The sequence below is a fragment of the Ornithodoros turicata genome, chromosome 3, assembly GCF_037126465.1.
Source record: "Ornithodoros turicata isolate Travis chromosome 3, ASM3712646v1, whole genome shotgun sequence".
NCBI classification, from domain to species: domain Eukaryota; kingdom Metazoa; phylum Arthropoda; class Arachnida; order Ixodida; family Argasidae; genus Ornithodoros; species Ornithodoros turicata.
This window is the reverse complement of record NC_088203.1, coordinates 51,804,354-51,818,681: the sequence shown is the minus strand read 5'-3', so window position 1 is coordinate 51,818,681 and position 14,328 is coordinate 51,804,354. Positions and strand designations below refer to the sequence as shown.

At 44.0% G+C, this 14,328-nt stretch overlaps 1 long non-coding RNA gene across 1 annotated transcript in view; it reads left to right on the top strand.

Annotated features, from left to right (window-relative positions):
- Positions 1–14,328, top strand: part of LOC135387061 (uncharacterized) — a 191,439-nt gene that overhangs the window by 109,714 nt on the left and 67,397 nt on the right. Inside the window, exon 5 of the long non-coding RNA XR_010420818.1 lies at positions 2,938–3,016. This is a non-coding gene — a long non-coding RNA (uncharacterized LOC135387061). The remainder of the gene's footprint in view (positions 1–2,937; positions 3,017–14,328) is intronic.

Genomic DNA, 14,328 nt, shown 5'->3' with positions numbered 1-14,328 from the left:
GCGTCTTATGGCATGAAAGACACTGAAAATGGCGTCAAGCTCCGTTTTAGGCGTCTCTGGATTTAGAGTGTAGGTGTGTATTCTGCGTTTTTGCGTGTATTTGGACGTTTTGGATGGTCGAATCTGAGGGATTATAAAGCATTGTACCCCAAAACGGTGGCTATGATCCCTATAAAGCGGAGGTGTTCATATCATTCATAGACTGCAACAATCTTTAATGGATTCAGTATAATGAAACACCTCCCCGTCGGTGATTTCCAATGGGTCAAGGATTTTAGCTGCGTGGATTTTATGCATCACCCCACGGATTCGGACGTGGGGTACGTGTACGTATGCGTCCAAAATCTATCCACGCGCTGACGCGATACTTCCCCCTGGATCCCGAGAAGGCGGTCGTACCGAAGGAATGGCGAGAGCTTCTCGAAGAATTAATGTATCAGCCGGCGAACAGCGAAAATCTGCTGCTCATGTGCAAGGACAAGGTTGAGTATGTCGTTCTCTCGTTCAGTACGCACTGCTCGCGTTTTATATTGCCAGACGCGTTGCCTCGGGCACGACGTTCGAGAAAAATTCCTATAAAATCTCAAATAATGCGGTTTTCAGGAGAAGGCTGCTAAATAAATTTAACATGAGGGATATTCCAGTAGCCTTCGATGAGGAGACGGCGAGTCGCCTCGGGAGTCGGACGGAATGCGTGACAATGGAAATTTTGTCCCCAGACTGCGTCATGTACGAAATGCGCAAAAGAAAAGTGCGATGCGATTTCCCCCTGCAGATTGGCTTTACGATTTTAAAATTCAGTAAATTAACCGTGTACTCGTTCTTCTATGAAACCCTGCTGAGTAAGCTCACTTGTCCGGCGATTACCTGCTACTTTGACACGGATTCTCTGATCCTCGGCATATTCTGCAAGGACTACGAAGATCAGTTACGTGCGATCGCCGACGAACATTTGGCTTGTCTTCCTTCGATCGGGATAATCCCCTGTACAGCGAGAGGAATCGCAGTAGGCTTGGCGCGTTGAAAAGTGAAACCGGTAGCATACCCATAGAGGAAGTAATGTGCTTGAAAACCAAAATGTACTCCATCAAATTAGCCGGGGGAAACAAATTGCCAGAGCTAAATTGGTCAGAAAGAACACTGTGCGCAAACACCTTCCCATGATACGTGCCACGATACCCTACTCAAGCACACTAGCGTATCGTACGAACAGGTGTCAGTAGTCAGAAAGAAACAGTGCATGTACACCATCAGAAATGTGAAAAGAAGTCTGATAACGTACGACGACAAACGATTCTAAGGTCATGTGATTTTGTTTACATGTCGTTCTAGCGCTTGCCGAGACATTTCCGTCGTCATAACGCCAAGAGATGAGCGTATTTTGCAGCGTAAACTATGCGGTGCTTCTTCCGCAACACGGTAGCCCATTTCTCCTTAGTTTAAGTAGATAGCATCGGCTCAATGTGTCATAATGATGGGTTGTAATCGCATCTTTAGAAGTGGTCAACAGTACGAGGCCTCATGGACAAAACTGCGCGTTTAATTCGGATTATCGGATAAAAACAATTACCGGGGGTCAAAAAACGTCCAAAAACAGAAACACGCAGCTGCACAGAAACAGTAATCGCTTTGTTTACAAACGATTTTGCAGCCGATCACGGGCGCGGCCATCTACGTGTGCCTTGACGTTTGCTGTGACGTATGACCAGGGCCTGTCCAGGATGCATTGCGTTCGTCCAGCACGCGTGGGTCTATAGAGAAATACATTGGGGGCTACCCCTGTGGTTTGAAACTTGTGTGACAGTTTTTCGTCTTCCTAGTCTCGTTGTTTTCGTCATGCATTATAGAAAGTAAGGTCTAACAACGTAATGCTGATAAACTATATACAACCAAAACTAAAGGCTGGTATTTTCCAGAAGACGTCGCCTCCTAACTTAAGGTAGGACGCGACTGATGACTTGTAGAGTGGGCCTACATTTTTATTCATTGTCACGGTCAAGTCTGTCCAGTTCAGCAACTGTTCCTGACGAAGCTGACGGTGGGTTGCACCAGTTAATGCCTCGTATGACTTACGCAGTCACATTTCAGTTCACATAGGCTTTTGTAGAGCACACTTTTCAGCTTTTTAATGGAGTCGAAGAACTGTTTTTTTTTTTTTTTTGCAAACCCAGTACTATTACAAAAAAGGACCCCGCACCATTTACTTTCGACAAGCTTGATGTTGTTAGGCACACGTCACAGGACAAGCGTAATTTGTCCTGGATCTGTTTCAACAGTGAGCCACATACGTCTCAAAAGTAGTGGTAATTTACCAAGGAGGCACACATCGGTGCCCAACGCTTTCTTAGAATGCACTTTGTGCGCGGGAGACCACTGTTCTGAAACCCAAAAATGGCGTCAACCAAGGTCAGAAGGACGTTCACAGCATACCAGGAGAGCCCATGGGCCACAATGAACGACATAATCAGCACTATGGTCACTGAGGTAGTCGTCGTCGAGCCTGGAAGAGTTTTTGAGCTAAACTCAGCAGTGCATCGCGCAAACAAATCTGCGTCGTCAAATTGTGGCACGGTACTGTAATTAACGTGCAAATCTCCTTCATCCTCTGAGACGGTGTCACTGGGAGCCTCACTGTGAAAATGCTCATTGTCGTTTTTACTAATATCGCGAACGGGCGAATATCCAAGTAAAACCAAGAATATTGATAACGATAATTCGGGATTTAAGTTCGGCAAACAACTGACAAGAATGTGGCGTGTGGATTGAAAGAGATCGAAGTGTAAAATATGACCAGGCCCATAGGTCGTGCGATCTTTCGACGTATTACGTATGTTAAAGGTGAGATACTGTTTGCATACGCTGCTCATTGAGCCATGCTATTGAACAGCACACGGTGCTTGTCCATTCGCTACTCCTCATATGGGTTTTTTTCCTCAGGTGCTTTAAGACAAATTCAGGCGCTGTTCCCTGCGAAGTCGGGACGCATGGAGCCCTCTCCCCTGCGATAGTCGTGACGGTAAGCAGTTCCTCCACCACCACTCTCTCTCTCATGTCAAAACTGCGCATAACCCACGAAGTGTCATGTTGAATCACTATGGTTATGAGCAGTGCTATACCCGCTGCCCAAACTAAGTAACCGAATACCGCTACTCCAGTCAAAAGTAGCGCAATACCAGCATCGCTACAAATTTATAAAAGTAACGCGATACTGCAGCCGCTACGAAAAAATAGTAGCGCAAATACCCTTTCGCTATTTTCCCACTAGTCACGTGTCGACGTATAATGTGATAAAATTATACCACCTCACGTCTGCTGAGGTACACGAAGATGATTTATTGCGAATAACGTTACTTATGATATTCTACACACTTGTGTTCACCTTCATGAGCAGCTGGCGCTCAGTTTTCGTCGATTATCCTTACACGCTTCTCAGTGAAGGTGTCAGCACAGACACTGAATAGTCTTCCAGCAGATGCACTCGATGGGACTGCTGTGTTCAGTTTAACGAATACTCTCTATGTATGTGGGAAACTTGGTTTTAAAGCTGTCAGACTGAAGTCTTCTGGGACAAGGGGATACTGAGCGAGCTCACAATCAGCCGGCTCTTCCGTTGAGGTTGATGGGCCAAATGTAAAGAAGTCATCTGCATCACGTTCCCCCTCCTTCAGGTTAACGTTCATATTCACTAACAGAAGCCTTCAACATCTCCGTAATAGTCAGTCGCATTGTTTCCTGGCATAGCTCTTCCTGTGTTATCCAGGTTGTCTTGAACCTCAGAATGACGACGGCGGCGATATGAAGGCTTTTGTCAGACATGAGTCGGTCGGACCTATACGATGAAAAAGCTTAGAAGTTTTGTGTATGAGCACGTATTAAATTTAATGCAAAACAGGCACCTTTTCTGAATGCCACACATTAGTGCTGTGATGAGAGGCCTACAAAAGTGAAGTCCTTGTATGGCCTGGTACTCCAGCTTTCGTTCCAGCATCGTAATTGTGGGAAGCAAGTAGCCTATGTACATATTGGTTATCTCCTTCGTTAGGGCTTGAGAGGCCAGAACCAAGTGGCGTGAAGGATTTGTGTTCAAGATTTGCAGAATGGCTGACGGCGGTGGTCGAAGCGATTCACGATCCCGAAAGCGTATAGCAACTGCCCTTGTGATGGCTGCACATATGCAGAAAAAAAACTTTTCTGAATACAAAGATCGTTTCTGCCAAAACGGAAGCTGATAAATTGGATGAGATGCCTCTCGCAAACAGGTTTATTTTACTGGCCGCTCTCGCTGACAAGTTTTGTGCGTTCAAGTGGCAGGTATGGAAGCATGATAGAAACGACACCTGGTTTGAAAAGACACTTCCTCGACCAGTTGAGCTGCATTTCAAACAGTTTTTCCGCGTCTCTACTTCGACGTTTTGATGCTTTGTGAATTTTTGTCGGCCACAAATGTAGAGAATCTCGACAAGACACGTGGGCCGATCTTTGTTGACAAGCAAGTGGCAATAGCCATGTACTGACTGAGCAGCTCTGCGGAGGGCAGGACTATAGCAAACTTGCTTAGGCTGGGACGTTCCTCTGTGAATGAGATATTCAGGGAACTCTGCGAAGTTGTGGTCGAGAAGCTGGAGAGGCGCGTTGAGAAAATGCCTTCGGTGTGTGAAATGCTAGAGCAATTACAGGGGTTTGAATCTTTACTGCGATTCCCACATGTGATGGGAGCACTTGACAGCTGTCACTTTGGGGTATAGCAGCCAAAAGAGCACACCACGGATTATACCACAACTTTAAAGGGTGGCAAGTAGAAACATGTAAACATTATCTTCTCGACTTCCAATCAGATATCAACATTTTTTGTTCCACTTCTTAGAAATCTACAAGAACACCGAAACCTAGCTATCAAGCGATTATTAGGGCAGCTTGTCTCATTTACAACATTTGTGAAGACGCGGGTGATGGTGTCGAGCGACAATGGCTGCAAATCACAAGGAACCATGCTGCAAACCCAAGAATGCTGCCATCAATCTAGTGCAGTAGAGGGCAGTGGCACTCCTGTAAGGAATGCCTTAGCCAAATACGGTACTTTTTAGCGAGAGCAGATGTGTGAGTGTTGAAGAAGCTGTATGACATACAGGGAGAGGTAACAGAAACGGTAACAGAAACGGAAACAGTATTATACCGGAAATATAGCAGGTAACGGTAACAGAAACGGAAACGGGTATCGCACAGTTAGGGTACCTGAAACAATAATTTACGGTAATCGAATCATTGTAATTCTGCGCCATATCATGTAGATAAATTTATGAAATAAACCTCAGTGAAGGAAATTAAATTTAACTGAAGAACTAAAACCACACTCTAAAGTCCGTAACCCCTAAATAGAGGTAAAAAACTTGCAAACTTTTTCTATTTGTAAAGGTAACTATGTTACCTATATTCTGGATAACCTTTGTACACAGGTTAAAGCATAACCTGTCACTTTCTGTGTTGTTACCCACGTTACTTTTGTACAGAGGTTAAAGTGTAACGTTTACCCACCCACCGCATTGCTACGTTTGTAATCCTTATCCTGAGGTTATTCAGTGAAGCATACACGGCCGCCGCCTACACGGGGAGGCGTACAAGGTGTCCCAGAAAACATTGCAGGAACTCCTCATACGAGAGGCACACCACAGAGAAATACGTGGTAACAGTAATTTGGTACTCATAGTTTTTCGCCACTATGCCCCGTGGATGTGGATATGCCTGCACTCGAAGCAGAGTAAACTTGCCATGTTTTGACAATAAAAAAAACAAAAAAGAACAAAAAAACAAAAATGAAACTACTGAAAACAAACGAAACGCACGTCATGAGCTTCCAAAAACCTGACAAGTAACTATTGTTCACTGCATGTCTCTGTGTAGTGCATGCTGTGTAGTGTAGTGTATTTCTTTCATTCTGATACATTTTCAAGGACACCTTGCTTTATAAAACACAGGAAATTCTCAATGGAAATATGAAGCTTTCCTTTGCAAACACAATTACTTTAATAGCAAATACTACGCAGTATTTTACACAAAATATACAAAAATAGTGTTCGGTACTTATCTGTTGGCTAGAAACGAAGTGCGACCCTCATGTGGCACATCCAACGACCATTTAAAGAAAGTATTGCAACATAATATATAGCAGTAATATAAAGTTCAAGATACAGTACACTTTGCACTGAAAGTTAAAATTGACTTGACAAGTCTCTTCTTGAGCAAACCGAAGTATCCTTAGTCATCCTCAAATGACACTCATAAAGATAATGTAAAAAAAGGAATATGTGAAATATGTGTATTACTAAACTGCAGAACACTTTGCAGTGAATGTACATGTAAACGAACTGAGTTTACAAAGTCACTTTTTCACTAGAGCAAAATAGGAAATTTGTGGTCATCCTGACATGCATAGGTGGGAAGTTACTTTTATTTTGTAGTGCACTACCGTTACTCACTACTTTTTCAAAAAGTAACGCGTTACGTTATTCGTTACTGTTGCGGTAGTAGGTAACGCGTTACTTACGCCGTTACTTCTGATCAGTAATGCCGTTACTTTTGCATTACTTCATTAGGTTTTGCTTATAATATGTACCATTTTTGGTGAGTCACATAAGTTAATTAATACAAGTAATGTTGGGCACAAACAAGGGTCACGCATGAACACAACTTACGTGTGCGATTTATTGCAACGCAGAAGTAGTTGATGTTCAAAAATTTCATCTGTGAGCTTCGCCCGTTGGGCTGAGAGGACGCCTAATGACCAGTGAGTGCTCCTTGTCAAGGTTGATAGAGACGGTGACCTTTTATCTCGCACAGTACAAATCCAAACAGCCTATCCCTTGGTACTTTGTTACTTGTTCAGGTAGAGGCTATTTTTCTGCCGTTTTCGCCCCATTCGTCCGAAAAATACCAGAGGGAGTGAAAAACAGAGGTGGTCAACAAAGGTGACATCTCAACAACACCCTTCTTTTGCGTTCTTCGTGGGTGTCGATGTGACCTTCTTATTGTTGAAGATGAATAGAAAAAATCGGGGATTTTCCCGGATTCTGCAGGCACGGTCCTCGCTCAACCATTCAAGTTTAGACGATGAAGCAATGTTCCCGAACACGCAGTAACGCATAACGCCGTTACGCGTTAGTTATTAAAAATGTAATGACGTTACGTTACTCATTACTTTTCTCCAAAATGTAATGCGTTACCACATTTCACTACTCGAATGTAACGCGTTACCGGTAACGCACTACTTTGTAACGCGTTACTCCCCACCTATGCTGACATGACATATAGAAAAACAGTCTAAATAGAGTCTTTTCAAAAGTCCACGCCATCTAGCGTGAACGCGTGAACTACGCACGTCCGCCATTGTTTGTTGATAGCCTAGGAGTCGTAGCCGGTCGCCAATGGTCTTCATCTCGTTCGTCGTTCATCGTATATTGTAGCAGTTCGTACGGCATCGTTCGTCGGCTACAGACGGCATTCGTGATGCCATCATGCTGCTGCGTGCCTCTCTGCAACCAGCGCGGAGTAAAAGACACGCACGGAAACAAGGTACGTATGCAAAATCGCGCGCGCTGCGATTTCTGCAGTAAGCTGAGAAGGCGTCTGTCGGTAATACGGCTGTAGCTTACGGCCTCTCCGAACCAAACTGAGATCAAAGATCTAACGTAAGAGAAGATTTTCGAAAACACGCTAGTAACAAGTTAGTAGTAGTAGGTAGAGTTTAAGGTACGCGCTTTTTTTTCTTAAACGACCAGCAAAACTGCGGCTCTGAGAACATTCCATGATTCAATACACTAGTATTATTACTCATATATAATATTTTATTTGGTTTTTGGTTCTTTTATTTGGTATTTCTATTGGTTTGGGAATATGTCGCGTATATATATATATATATATGTTTGTAAGTCAAACGTCGCACTACCAGTACTGGACAGCTGTTTCGGCTGTCTTGGGCCTCATCAGCAGTACGCATATATATATATATATATATTTCGTGCACGTTTTACCTTGATGCTCTAGGCGTTCCCTCCAAAACGGGGATTAACTTCCATATGTTGGAGCACCACAACAAACAAATAAAAAATAAATTTAGATGTTTTAAAATGTGTTGGTGGACCCCCTACCCTGTGGAAATGTAGCTGTGGGGAAACACTTCCTGTTCTAACTGTTTGGTATCTCTGGCCAAGATCATGTTCATAAAGCGAAGCCAAACAATGGCTTTCTAGAGAGAAGTACTTATAAGGAAATGGGTACACGTTCTTAACGTGTATGCATCTTGAAGTGTGTTCACCTTACAAGAGTTACAAGTTACAAGATTCAAATGCAGGGCGATCACCGATAAAGCCTTGTGTAATGTGGCTCTTTACAAATTTATCTGCCCAAATCTACCTTGCAGGTCTCCTTTCTGAGCTTTCCAAGTGACCCGAAAAAGAAAAAGAAGTGGATTACAGCCATACGCAGGGACGAGGGCAAGGATTTCGTGATAAAGAAGCATACAAAGGTGTGCTCCTTGCATTTTGTTGAGAACGACTTTTTTGCCAACTATGCCTCCGGAACAAGACGTCTGAAAGAAGATGCTGTGCCAAGTGTATTTAGTTTTCTACAGAAGCCTGCGAAAAGTCAAAGAAAGCCGCCTAAAGAACGTGCAGTCGCACATAGCCCTGTAACACACACCACGGAAACTGCAAGTCCAGAAAGATGCCATGATTTAGAAGACATTATGGTGGACATGCCCACATCTGAATCTGGTGACACACTTAGTGCTCCCGAAACTGATAGCACTTTGGAGCAACAGTCAACCATTTGTAGCATAGACTGCCCAGGGCAGAAAGAAGCCAAAGCTCACAAAAACACAATAGAAGAACTGAAGCAGTTGCTGACAGTTATGGACCAAGAGTTGAAAGCGACCAAAGCAAATCTAGCACATGTCAAATTGCAACTTCAGGAAGCCAAAGAACATGCAGCAGAACTGAAGATTGCCAAACAAACACTCTTTAGCGTCAGCAAAGAGCTCGAACTAGAGAAGGCGATATCGAAGAAGCTAGAGCAGAAAGTAGGGAAACAGTTTTCCGTAGAGCGCTTCAAGCACAGCAATGAAGACATGCAGTTTTACACTGGCCTGCCATCATACGCAGTGTTTGAGAGCATTTTGAAATTTCTCAATCCTGGAGAGCAAGGAGAGAATGTGAAGGCCTGGTCCTCTGGACGTGCAACCTCATCCAAGATGGGTAGACCAAGAAGCCTAACAGTTCAAAATGCATTTTTCCTTTTCCTTGTGAGATTGCGTCTTGGACTTTTTGAGAAAGACCTTGCAGATCAGTTTTGCGTCTCACTTGCTACAGTTTCAAGGATATGCATTACTTGGACAAGCTATAGTTTCCTTCATTTGTCCCAACTACCATTGTGGATGTCAAAAGAGAAAGTGCAAGAGGAAATGCCACCTGCATTCAGAGAAAAGTATTCATCTACACGTGTAATTCTGGATGCAACAGAGATCAAGTGCCAGACAGCAAGTTCACTGGCACTGCAATCTGCCACATTTTCAAACTACAAGTCAACTAACACCTTCAAGGGACTGATCGGCATATCGCCCGACGGCACTGTCACCTTTGTGTCAAACCTTTTTCCAGGCTCTATTTCCGACAAGGAGTGTGTAAGACAGAGTGGTTTTCTGTCGCTTCCTTTTAACGAAGGGGACATTGTTATGGCGGACAAAGGCTTCAAAATACAAGAGATGCTGGGTGATATTAAGGTTCTGTTGAATACTCCGCCTTTCCTTACAAGGGGTCAGTTCAGTGAGGCAGAAGTTCAAGAAACACAGGAAATCGCTTCGCTACGTATTCATGTGGAGCTACGCATACAGCGGGTGAAGAACTTTCACATCTTTGACAGGCCAATCCCACTTTCTTAAGGCCCCGTCATAAATGAAATGTGGGTTGTGTGTGTGATATTGACTAATTTTCAGTCTCCACTTATCCGTATTCCCGAGGATCAGGAGGATGAAGTATCATGAGAATTGCAATGATTCCAGTTATCTGTGCATGACAACAAAACATGATTTATTTCAGCTGTGAAAACATATTGCACATTACTTCAAATGGCACATTGGGCCAGTTGGTACATGATTTAGGTTTGGAACTAGGAGGAAAAACTCAAGGACTTAAGAAGGCACACCACACAGCTCCACTAACAACTGTTAATGAAATTTCGTCCCACAGGGCAGGTCTAATAAAAAAAGGTAAAACAACATAAAACGATGACGTACGTCATCGTTATGTTGTTTTACCTGTTTTTATGAGACCCGCCCTGTGGGAAAAATTTTCATTAAACAGTTGTTAGTGGAGCTGTGTGGTGTGCCTTCTCCAGTCCTTGTGTTTTTGCTCCTAGTTCCAAACCTAAAATATTGCACATCCCCTTTAAGTTAGTCATGCTTCCTTACGCTCACAGTTGTTTGAAAACATTTTTTTCTGTTAAAATCTAATAAAAGCTTAGCATTGCGTATTGTCTCCCACACGTTTGGCCTTGATCCTTTGCTTTAATATACTCCAGTGGTTTATCCAGAATCCCAAGCACAGAGGGGTGTTGGAAAAGGTTGGGATGGGGTCATTATTATAGTTACGTCATTACAGCATAACTAACATATCATTACCTACATGTGTCTAAAGCTAAAATCGCAAGGACACCCCCTGTAGGGTGTACACAGGTGAAACAGTTAGTGGGGTGTCACTGAACATTTGGAGGGGGTGGGGAGTGTTAGGGGGTCTGGATAAATCACTGCACTCTCTGAAAACCTACATTTTAGAGTTTCAATATAGCATCAATATAAGCGACAGAAGTATGACATAAAAGCTGTTGCATCAAATATACATGCAGCACATGAAGAATGAGACTGGAGGAGCAGCAGTAATAGGCTACAATGTTAGAAAAATTTACGTCAAGGCACACCACAAAAACGTTTGTCAGCAACAGTAGGATTACGAACAAAAGCACAGGACTTAAGATATACATACAACATACGAAAAATAGAGACATGAGAAACAGGTTACAGTTCATTCTGACCTAGATTTTGAAGCTAAGAATGGTAGCAATATGGAAAAGAAAAAATTGTCAAGCTTTGCTTTAGCAACAGTCCAGTCCCTCTCACAAAACCTGATACGTTCAACAATTAAAAAAACAGTCAGAAAACATTACAAAATCTGTCCAGGGCATACCTGAGAGGGCCATCTGCCCGAGAACTTGAAAGTAGTACAGTCGAACCTCGTTAAAACGGAGTCGGTTACAGCGAATTTTCGGTTAATACGAAATTTTTTCTTTACTTGGTTGGCCATGCTTTGTTTCTATGGGGATTTTTTTTCTACAACGAAGTAATCTCCTCTATTTTCACCGCATCTTTGGTTATTGCGAAGTTTTTGCCCCCGAATTTCTTATCACGGAATGACTTATCCACGGAGATTAGCGACGCCGCGTACGTGTCACCAATGAGACGAATGATCTCAATGAGCGATCGCGTCCTGGCCTGGCGGTCCGCCAGCATTCTCTCGCTTCCTCCTCGCCGCATCTCCAGCTCCGTGCCTAGTCCTCCTCCAACCACGTGACCACGCGTAACGTGATTCATTCCCTTCTGGCAGTGTGGACAACCTGGGTGCACTTTCGGCTGGTACGCCATATCTCGCAAACGGAAAGTGTTGTCTTTGGAAATGAAAATGCGATTGAGACGTTGTTTGTTTGATTGACTGAGGCGTGGAACGACGTCGCGCACACCACAATCCGAAACTGCTTTGCGAAGGGAGGGTTCGCGGCCATCGCGGAGGAAGTTGACACGGAGGCGACATCGGTAACAAACGAGGCAGGCACCAAGTGGAAGCCAGCGTGTGGAAGCGTCTGCAAATGGTGAAGCAGGTGCGATTTTGTGTCGGCCGACGACGAGCTCGTGGTGGCAGCTGAGCTATCAGACAGTGACATAATCGCTGCTGCCGTCACCGCGCAAAGCACGATATGTTGGAGCTGACGCAATCAGTGATGACGACTGCTGTGACAGCGAAAACGAAGGCACGGAAAACTCTCGCGTCACCAGTGCAGAGGCGCTTAGCATGGTGCGAACAATAAGACTTCGTCTTGGGACATCCGACGGCGTCAGAAGCACATCTTTGCAACGGACTTCGTTGTCTCGATAAGGTGTGCGACATCGTCGTGCGCAATGCTATCGCGACGAGACAACAAGTGACTACAGATTTTTTCAAATAAATATGCTTTTTTGACTGCTCATTTTGTGTTGTAGCCTGACTGTATAATACCACAACGTGGTGTACGCACTGTTAGCAGCTTAGTGGCAATCTCCTACTATTTCTGGAGGTATTCTTTTAGTACGAATTTCGGATACAACGAACAAATTCGCGGTTCCCGTGAGACTTCGCTATAACGAGGTTCGACTGTAATCATGTGTGCGATCCAATCTGAACACGCCCTGACTGTCTTTTTTAACACAGTGTTCATTTCCTATTTCCACAGCAGCTTTACCCTTCAAGCTGTATGGACATTTTACTTCTAGCAGACCATGCACAGGCTTTTCGGCTGGATCAAAAATAAGGCGGTCAGGTGATGCTCCTAACCATGGGCATGATGGATCAACAAGCAGACCACTGCTGAACGCCTCGACATCGCGTCCCCTTGTCCTCATCGTGGACACATAGCGGTGTACCGCTGCTTGCTCGTTGGCAATGCCATACCTGCAAAGAAGAAGCTACGTAAGAGTGGGTGCATGTTACACCGGACAATGTTCGACCCACTCTGCAATAGTATATTTTTACCAAAACGAGTGTTACAAAACACGATTTCCCTATAAGCATATAAAACTCGAGCAATCATTCGAAGAGCCATGACTTGAAAACCCGAGACGAGGTAGGGACGAAAACAGACATACACAAACACCGTGTTTGTGTATGTCTGTTTTCGTCCCTACCTCGTCTCGGGTTTTCAAGTCATGGATCGTCACCACCAGCTCGCTTGCTACCTAACTTTCCTTTCGTTTTCATTCGAAGAGTGTGTCAGACAATGTGTCTGTCATTTCCTGCCAAGGAAGTAAAAAGTTCCTCCCATGTGTTTTATCTGATTGGCATTTGCTGCTATATGTTGCACTCCTGTACTATTACGCCTATTAACCTAATGCGCACAATCACGTGAAATACACAAAAAGTGTAAGCATAGTCCACCATTAAGTGGCACTTGATTACTGTCAGCTTCATCAGTTGACCGGTGTTAAGCTGCAGTACATGCAATTTATTCTAATTATTCTATTCTTCGTGCTCGGCTGGCACACTGACATCTGCAACATAAACTACCATCTTAATGCATGAGCATCCATAGGGTGCCACACATTTCCGTGCATTTTGTAAGTGCCAGTGTACCATGGGAGGAATACTGCAGCTTTTTTGCAGAATAATGAGCTTGTATACTCACTGGATTGCTCGTACACGTGAGAGGTCTTTCTGTGAGGTGAAGTTGTTGAGACCTTTCTCCGTCCACGTAGAGCGTTTCAGAACAACTCCAAATGACGAAGCCGTCACACGATGCTGCCGAGCTTTTCTCCATGTCTCACTGCCAGCTTGCTGCCTAGTGTTTCGCTCCAATGCCGATGCTTCTTCGGGAGTTACTTGCAAACTCTGGAAGGAGGATATGACATTACATTTATGTCATATATAAATAAATAAATATCCATTGATATCAATTTACATTAAAAAAAACACAAACTAGCTGCGCAACTTCACACCTGTCATATTTGCACACTATTTGTACTTGCAAAATACCTGTAGCACATTTCATTGTCACACAGATTTCGTCTGTGCTGCTCACCAGCGACAGTACAGCTCTAACCAACTCGTAAGAAACCAGACACACCTCAAGTATAGATGATTGATCAGCAGGACAGTTCACAGACGATAAGCACCATCTCTGTGATGATTGGAACAGTGGTGCTCGTGTTGGCGTTCCAGGAACCCTTTCGCTGATGCATGGTATCTCAGGTGATAAAAAGACCTGGAACCCGTGAGGAACAAGAGGTTTCAAGTACTGAAGTGGGCTCCCTAAAGGTGTCGGTCCAATATTTGACTGACTTTCGGTCAAATCTCCATCCTCAAGTTGTCGACTGAAGGCTGACGGGCAGATTGCTCCAACTTCAGACCCAAGGGCCCTTATTCTTGCAGTCACATCAACAAATGGGCGTACCTCCTTCCTGGCATCATAAAATCTTGTTCGGAGAGCCTCGTGAAGACCTCCTTGGCGCACGCTCCTCCAATCAACAAATTCCAGTGGTAA